The 6,351-nt window shown below is 48.3% G+C and overlaps 1 non-coding gene across 1 annotated transcript in view; it reads left to right on the top strand.

Annotated features, from left to right (window-relative positions):
* LOC149251188 (25S ribosomal RNA) overlaps positions 1-509 on the top strand; it is a 3,400-nt gene extending 2,891 nt beyond the window's left edge. The window contains exon 1 of the ribosomal RNA XR_016267755.1: positions 1-509. This exon is cut by the window's left edge and continues 2,891 nt beyond it. This is a non-coding gene — a ribosomal RNA (25S ribosomal RNA).
* Positions 510-6,351: the final 5,842 nt, after the last annotated feature.

Genomic DNA, 6,351 nt, shown 5'->3' with positions numbered 1-6,351 from the left:
ATCATTGTGAAGTAGAATTCACCAAGTGTTGGATTGTTCACCCACTAATAGGGAACGTGAGCTAGGTTTAGACCGTTGTGAGACAGGTTAGTTTTACCCTACTGATGAACTGCACCGCAATAGTAATTCAACTTAGTACGAGAGGAACCGTTGATTCACACAATTGGTCATCGCGCTTGGTTGAAAAGACAGTGGCGCGAAGCTACTGTGTGTCGGATTATGATTGAATGCCTCTAAGTCAGAATCCACGCTAGAAGTGGTGCATGTCACTCTTCGACTGTATGTCGACCCGCAGTAGGGGCATCTCTTTGTCGCCCCCAGGGGCCCGTGTCATTTGCAAACTGTGGCCATGAAGCATATCGGTCGGGGTAGCTTTGAAGTTCAATTCCAAACGGTCGTTGAGAAGAATCCTTTGCAAATGACTTAAATACGCGACGGGATATTATAAGTGGCAGAGTGGCTAGTTGCCACGATCCACTGAGATTCAGCCCTTGGTCGCATCGATTCATAGCTTCGCTCTTGTCACAAACAAAATCCGGGAAACCCTCTCACGCCTCTGCCTCTTCCTCCAGATGAAAATTTTTCATTTCTTGGGGGCGGGAAATTTGGTGTTTCCACGCCGCGATGGAAAGGGTGCCGAAGCCCAGGAAAACTGGGGTTTCCATGCCATGCCCCAGCGCTGAAAATTTGGGGTTTCCACCGGGCTCCTAAAATTCAGGGCTTCCATCTCGCGCCAAAAATTTGGGGTCTCCACTCAGTACCTAAAATTTGGGGTTTCCACCAGGCTCCTAAAATTCGGGGCTTCCATGTTGCACGAAAAATTTGGGGTTTCCACCCAGCACCTAAAATTTGGGGTTTCCACCCAGCGCCTAAAATTTGGGGTTTCCACCGGGCTCCTAAAATTCGGGGCTTCCATGTCGTGCCAAAAATTTGGGGTTTCCACCAAACCCGGCGCCTGAAATTTTGGGGTTCCGCCTGGCGTAGAAAAAAAATTGGAGTTTCTGCCCAACGCAAATGTTTTTGGGGTTTACAAGTTGCACCCAAGCCTGGGGAAACTTGGGGTTTCCATGTCGTGCCCCGGCGCACAAACCGATGGAAACTTGGGGTTTCCATGTCGTGCCCCGACTGAAACCGGTGGCGCCCAGGCTTGGGGAAACTTGGGGTTTTCGAGTCGCGCCACGACCGAAACCGACGGTGCCCAAGCCTCCGGAAACTGGGGTTTTCCAAGTCACGCCCCGACGCCCAAGCCTACGGAAATTGGGGGTTTCCATGTTACGTCCCAGTGCCCAGGCCTGGGGAAAGTTGGGGTTTCCATGTCGCGCCACGATCGAAGCCGACGGCGCCCAAGCCTACGGAGACTCGGGGTTTTCCATGTCGCGCCCTGGCGCCCAAGCCTGGGAAGCTTGGGGTTTCCATGTCCCACCCTTTGATGGAACCACGGGTTTCCATATTTTATGGCACGAGGGAAACGCAAGGAACTTGGGGTTTCCATGACGATGCAAACCAGCTCGCAAGTCTCGTGAACTTGGCGTGTTTAGAAACCGCTGCCCAAGTCTGGGGAACTCGCTGTTTCCATGTCGCGGCACACCCTAAATCGCCCGAGAGTCTGTGGAACTTCAGATTTCCATGTCGTGGGGCCACGAAGAGCCGCCAAAGTCCGGGGAACTCAGGGTGTCCATTTCGCGGTGCGATGAAAACTGCTACCCAAGTCAACAGCCACACACGGGGCTTCCATTTCACGTCAAAACAAAAATTACTGACCAAGTCTGGGAAACGTGGTTTAAGGACCTGCGGTTCGGTTTCTCCCCGTCAGTGCGAAGTGTGAACTCTACGACTTAAATGTGTGAATGGACATAAGTATAATGCGCATTAGAGGTGGAGAGATGGTTGGTTTATAGTGTGGGAGCATTTGGCATAACCCACGGGCCAACTTACATGTTGGGGTGACTTGAACGAAGGATTGTTTGCTAACCAACAATCGGATGGCAAGTTTGCGACGTGTAAGGGCATTTTGGCACGCGGTGGTCGAGTCGGCCTGGGCAGTGACTCGCCCAACCACTCGTATAAATATGGCAAGGCGTTGGAGGATTTGACATTCATTCGAAGATGGACATTCGAACATGAGCATTCGGTGATCAAGAAAAAAGTGCGAAGTAGTGGAGCGGGTCGCAAAAGAGGCACGGGAATATATGCACCCGCTCTTGGGCAAGCACACACGATACGCACAACTTTCGGTTATCGGGTGAGGGCATGGGTAAGAAAGGCACCCACCGTTCGGTGTGACACGGGGTGTCTCTGGTAGGTCGCCCGCCCGTCGTGGAAGAAGAAACGTGGAGGTGTCTCGGGTGACTCGAGTAAGTCGCCCGCCCATCGTGCAAAAGGAAATGGGGGGTGACTTGGGTGAGGTCACCCGCCCGTCGTGCAACGGTAAACGAGTTTCGGTCGAGGAGTACGGTTGGCAGCTCGTGTGAGAGCGCGCCCGCCCTGCTCGGGCAAGGAACTTGGTTGGCACACGGAGGTGTTGCCTATTTGTAAAATTGACTAAGTATGAAACTTGGTGTTTCCCATGTATACTTGTCAAGCCTCGTAAACATTGTAGAGTTGAATAATATATTGTATGCGGGCAGACTCATTGTTCAGGGAGTTGCCCCTCCCTTTATATTGCGTAATTGTGTTCTTCATGTATAATCGCTGATGATAATGAATGTGTATGGGTGTTCATTGGTATAAAGGAAACATAATAATACTTGGTTGCAAATAACAAACTAAGTAGACTAATGGTTGGGCGTAGTCCACGAACATAAGTATTGGTGAAAAGAAAGTGTTCGGTGGTGCCGCACCTCGCCAAGTATGGCTGAAATACTACTGTAGGCCTGGGGGCATGACACGCGTGGTTCCCATGTCGCTCGCGTCGTGTTGGGCGTGGCGCACGCCCCTTGATACCTGCATGATGGGCGAGCCACTGACGGAAGGCGCGCGGGCGACGCTTGTTGCGTGCCCGGATGAAAGAGGTGACCATTTGCGGACGAGTTAGGATGCGGGCAGGTGTGCGACATGTGGCGACGGGTGTAATTGGCGAGGTGTTGGAGCCGACCCATGGGTGTGACGGTGCACATGAAGGGACGTGGATGTTCGTTGGAATGGGGCATGTCGAGGTTATGTGGCAGGTCAGTTGGGCATGCATGTTGATGGAGCCGATCCTTGTTATCCTCGAGAGACACGGCCCTTGGGCAAAAGGATGCGTATAAGTAAGGAAGGAGTTGGGCGAAAATGGAAGGAAGAGAAGGACGCGGGTAAGAGGGCCGAACTGGCGGGCGGATTACAGAGGGGGGGTCGGGCTTGGTAGTGCGGACATGCAGAGTGGGGCAAGTTACCGTCTGGGTAGGCAGGCCGCACTACATGCGGGCCATGCACCCTCACTATGGACCGCACCGACGAGCAGAGTTTGGGTGCCGCAGAAGGGAAAGTCGGGCGGATAGGTTCGCAGTTCAGGTGTGGAGTTGTGTCATGCAGGCTACGGGCCAGTGCAGCATGACCACATGACACGATAGGTTGAAATAATAATTGAAGAAGATAAATTTATGGTAAGTTATTTTTGCTGCATTGTTAAGAACACTTATTGAAAAATTAACCGAGTGTTGAAGTAGGCGCAGACCGTGTACTCAAGTATTGGTAAAAAGAAAAAGTACAGCGGTGCCGCACCCGCTTATGCGTGGTTGAAATACTACCACTAGGATAGGAGCGTGACATGGGGTCTCCCAGTCCCTCCTCGACAAAGGTCGCCAAATTGCGGGGAACCCGGGGACTCCATGTCCTGCCTTGTTGAAAGAATCCCAAGCGTGGGAAATTAGCGGTTCCCATGTCTCGTCGCGATGGTAATCGCCCCAGGTGTAGTAAACTTGGTGTACATTGAGCCTGCAACCTCACATCAAGAAAAAGGCTCGGTTGGTCAAGAGAATGAAGGTTTCTTCATTGGTAAAGGATCTCACTAAGTATCAAAGGTTGGAGTCTCTTCTAGTGCTAGTCCACCACAGACTATCAAAAGTTGAAAGGAGGACAGAGTGCCGGGGAACGAAGCATCGAAGAAACAAAGTGCAGAGAGGAGGAAGGACTCGACTTGTGCCTAGGGGATATTATTGTCAAGGGTCTAGGGCTTTGCAATGACCAATAAGAAGTTTCAATGAGAGAAATTTACGAAAGGGTTTTCCTCTCTGAGAGAGAGAGAGAGAGAGAGGTTTTTCCCTGGCAGAGAGCCAACATCTTGTGTTCTTGTTCTTCTGTTTTGGCACTAGTTTGATGAAAGTAAACACACATGCATTAATAAGAAGAGAAGAAGATTAAGATAACACGATAAATTGAAAAAGAGCTTCACAAATTGTTATCAAGTCTAGAAGAATCCCACTATACCCCATTGCCCTAGATTCTTCAACGCGGTATCGGAGCTAAGGTGACACATCAAGGAAAGGGAATCTCAAGAACATCCGCAAGGTTGAAGCGTCAAGCCAAGAAGTCTCAATCACATCAAGGACAAGAAGGTCTACCATCTGTCATTCATCATGGAATACTACAAAGCAAGAAGAAACGCATTGTATAAAGGCACCTACAAGAAGAACAAATCAAAGAGGGACCTACATCAATCTACACCATCTTGAAGAATGAAAGGCACTATGAGTCAAGTCATCAAGCAAGTCCATTTGAAGAAATCAACTTTACCAACATCAAGATCTAAGGAAGGCAAGCCATCAAGTCTTCATGAAGAAAGCAAGTTCACTACATCTCAAACTCTATCAAGTAAGTATATGTCCCCTTCTGAGTATACCTCAGTGTCTTTTTGCAAGGAAAGTAACAGATTGGTTGGGACCACTACACATCCAAAGTCCAACGGTTTGGATGCCAAGAGTATGGACGCTACAAAATGGATTGTCCTAAACTTAAGAAGGACAACGACAACAAGAGAAAAAGGGAAGAAGCTCATGTAACTCAAGAAGTGAAAGAAGACGGCAAGAAGCAAAAGAAGGAATATCCTCCTATGACTAAGTCAACCTCTTTTCTTAAAGTCTTATTTCAAAGGGGGTAGAGGTCTCATTGGGGGTCCCATTTATGGGATTCAAGAGAGGATGATATACAGGGGAGAGCAGATGAAGCAAGAAAGGCTACACCAATCGAGGAGAACTATCAAATAAAGCCGCGATGATAAAAGCATAATCAAGGTGAGGTATGTATGCATCAAAGTTTAAGTCATGTCATCATATATATTGATTGGGTCATGGGAAAAGTTCTAGAATCACGATCAAGAATAAAAGGATCTCTTTTGCCAACGACATGCTCGGAGGCATGTGCTACAGTGGAGTAAAGGTCAACATGAAGAAGTGCTCTCATAAGGAGTATAAGGTGGTTGACCAATCAATCCAATAAGAAGCAAATGAAGAACATCGTGGTCACAAAGAATAACTATTTGACAAGATTCCTCAACATCTCTCGAAAGAAGGCACGAAAACTCTGACAAAGGAAGAAAAAGATAAAGGACCCTTGACACCTACGAAGGCCTTGGAGATAGTAAGGTGCAGATAACCATTTCCACTCTACAAATATGTCATGATGAAGAGCAATATCACGATGAACTCAAGAAGGGCCACTAAATCAAAGTATGGGAACAAGCGACTACAACTAAGCATTCATGTGATAAGTGTTATGAAGGATAGACAAGGTGACAAAGGAGTAGAAAGATGACAAAAAGGACATGATATATATCAAGAAGGCCACTTTCCACGAAGGGAGCAATTACATGAAAAACCAGGGGGGAAAGTCATCGAGGGCCGGTACCCTGCCAAGAAGAAGTTCAAACAAAGACTTCATGACATCGAAGGAAAGAAGGAGATCAAGTGGCTGAAGGACCCACGAAGAAGACGTTGTTGATGAATGGACAAGTCCCTAGCTAAGAGGGAGTTCTAACAAGTTCCCAACTACAAAGGAGCTTGGGCAAGTTCCTTGTCAGAGGAAACTTGGGCATGTCTTCCCCAATCAAGGGGAAGAGATAGACACAACATTCTTGTCTTCACTTGGCAAGAAATAACGGGAGGATTGGGCAATCATTTGGCATCTGATGCTCTTTGAGGATGTGTAGGGCACCCAAGACAAGAGTAGGCAAGAGGAGCGATATTCTTTGAGGGATGGGAACCCAAGACAAGAATTGTCTTGGAAGGTCATACTTAGGGAACACCTGGGTGGGTATGTACCTTTAGAGACAATGACCAAGGTGTTTATAAGCCATTGGCCTCGCCAACATTGTGCTCTGGTATTATGAGAGATAAAGCTGTTAGTCAAGGCCTGCTATGAACAATGTTGGCTAAT

The sequence above is a fragment of the Pinus tabuliformis genome, chromosome 7 (assembly GCF_031772625.1).
Source record: "Pinus tabuliformis cultivar Carrire ecotype Pingquan chromosome 7, CPIR1, whole genome shotgun sequence".
Lineage (NCBI taxonomy): Eukaryota > Viridiplantae > Streptophyta > Pinopsida > Pinales > Pinaceae > Pinus > Pinus tabuliformis.
Note: the sequence above shows the minus strand (reverse complement) of the source record. Positions and strands in the feature narration are given on the sequence as shown.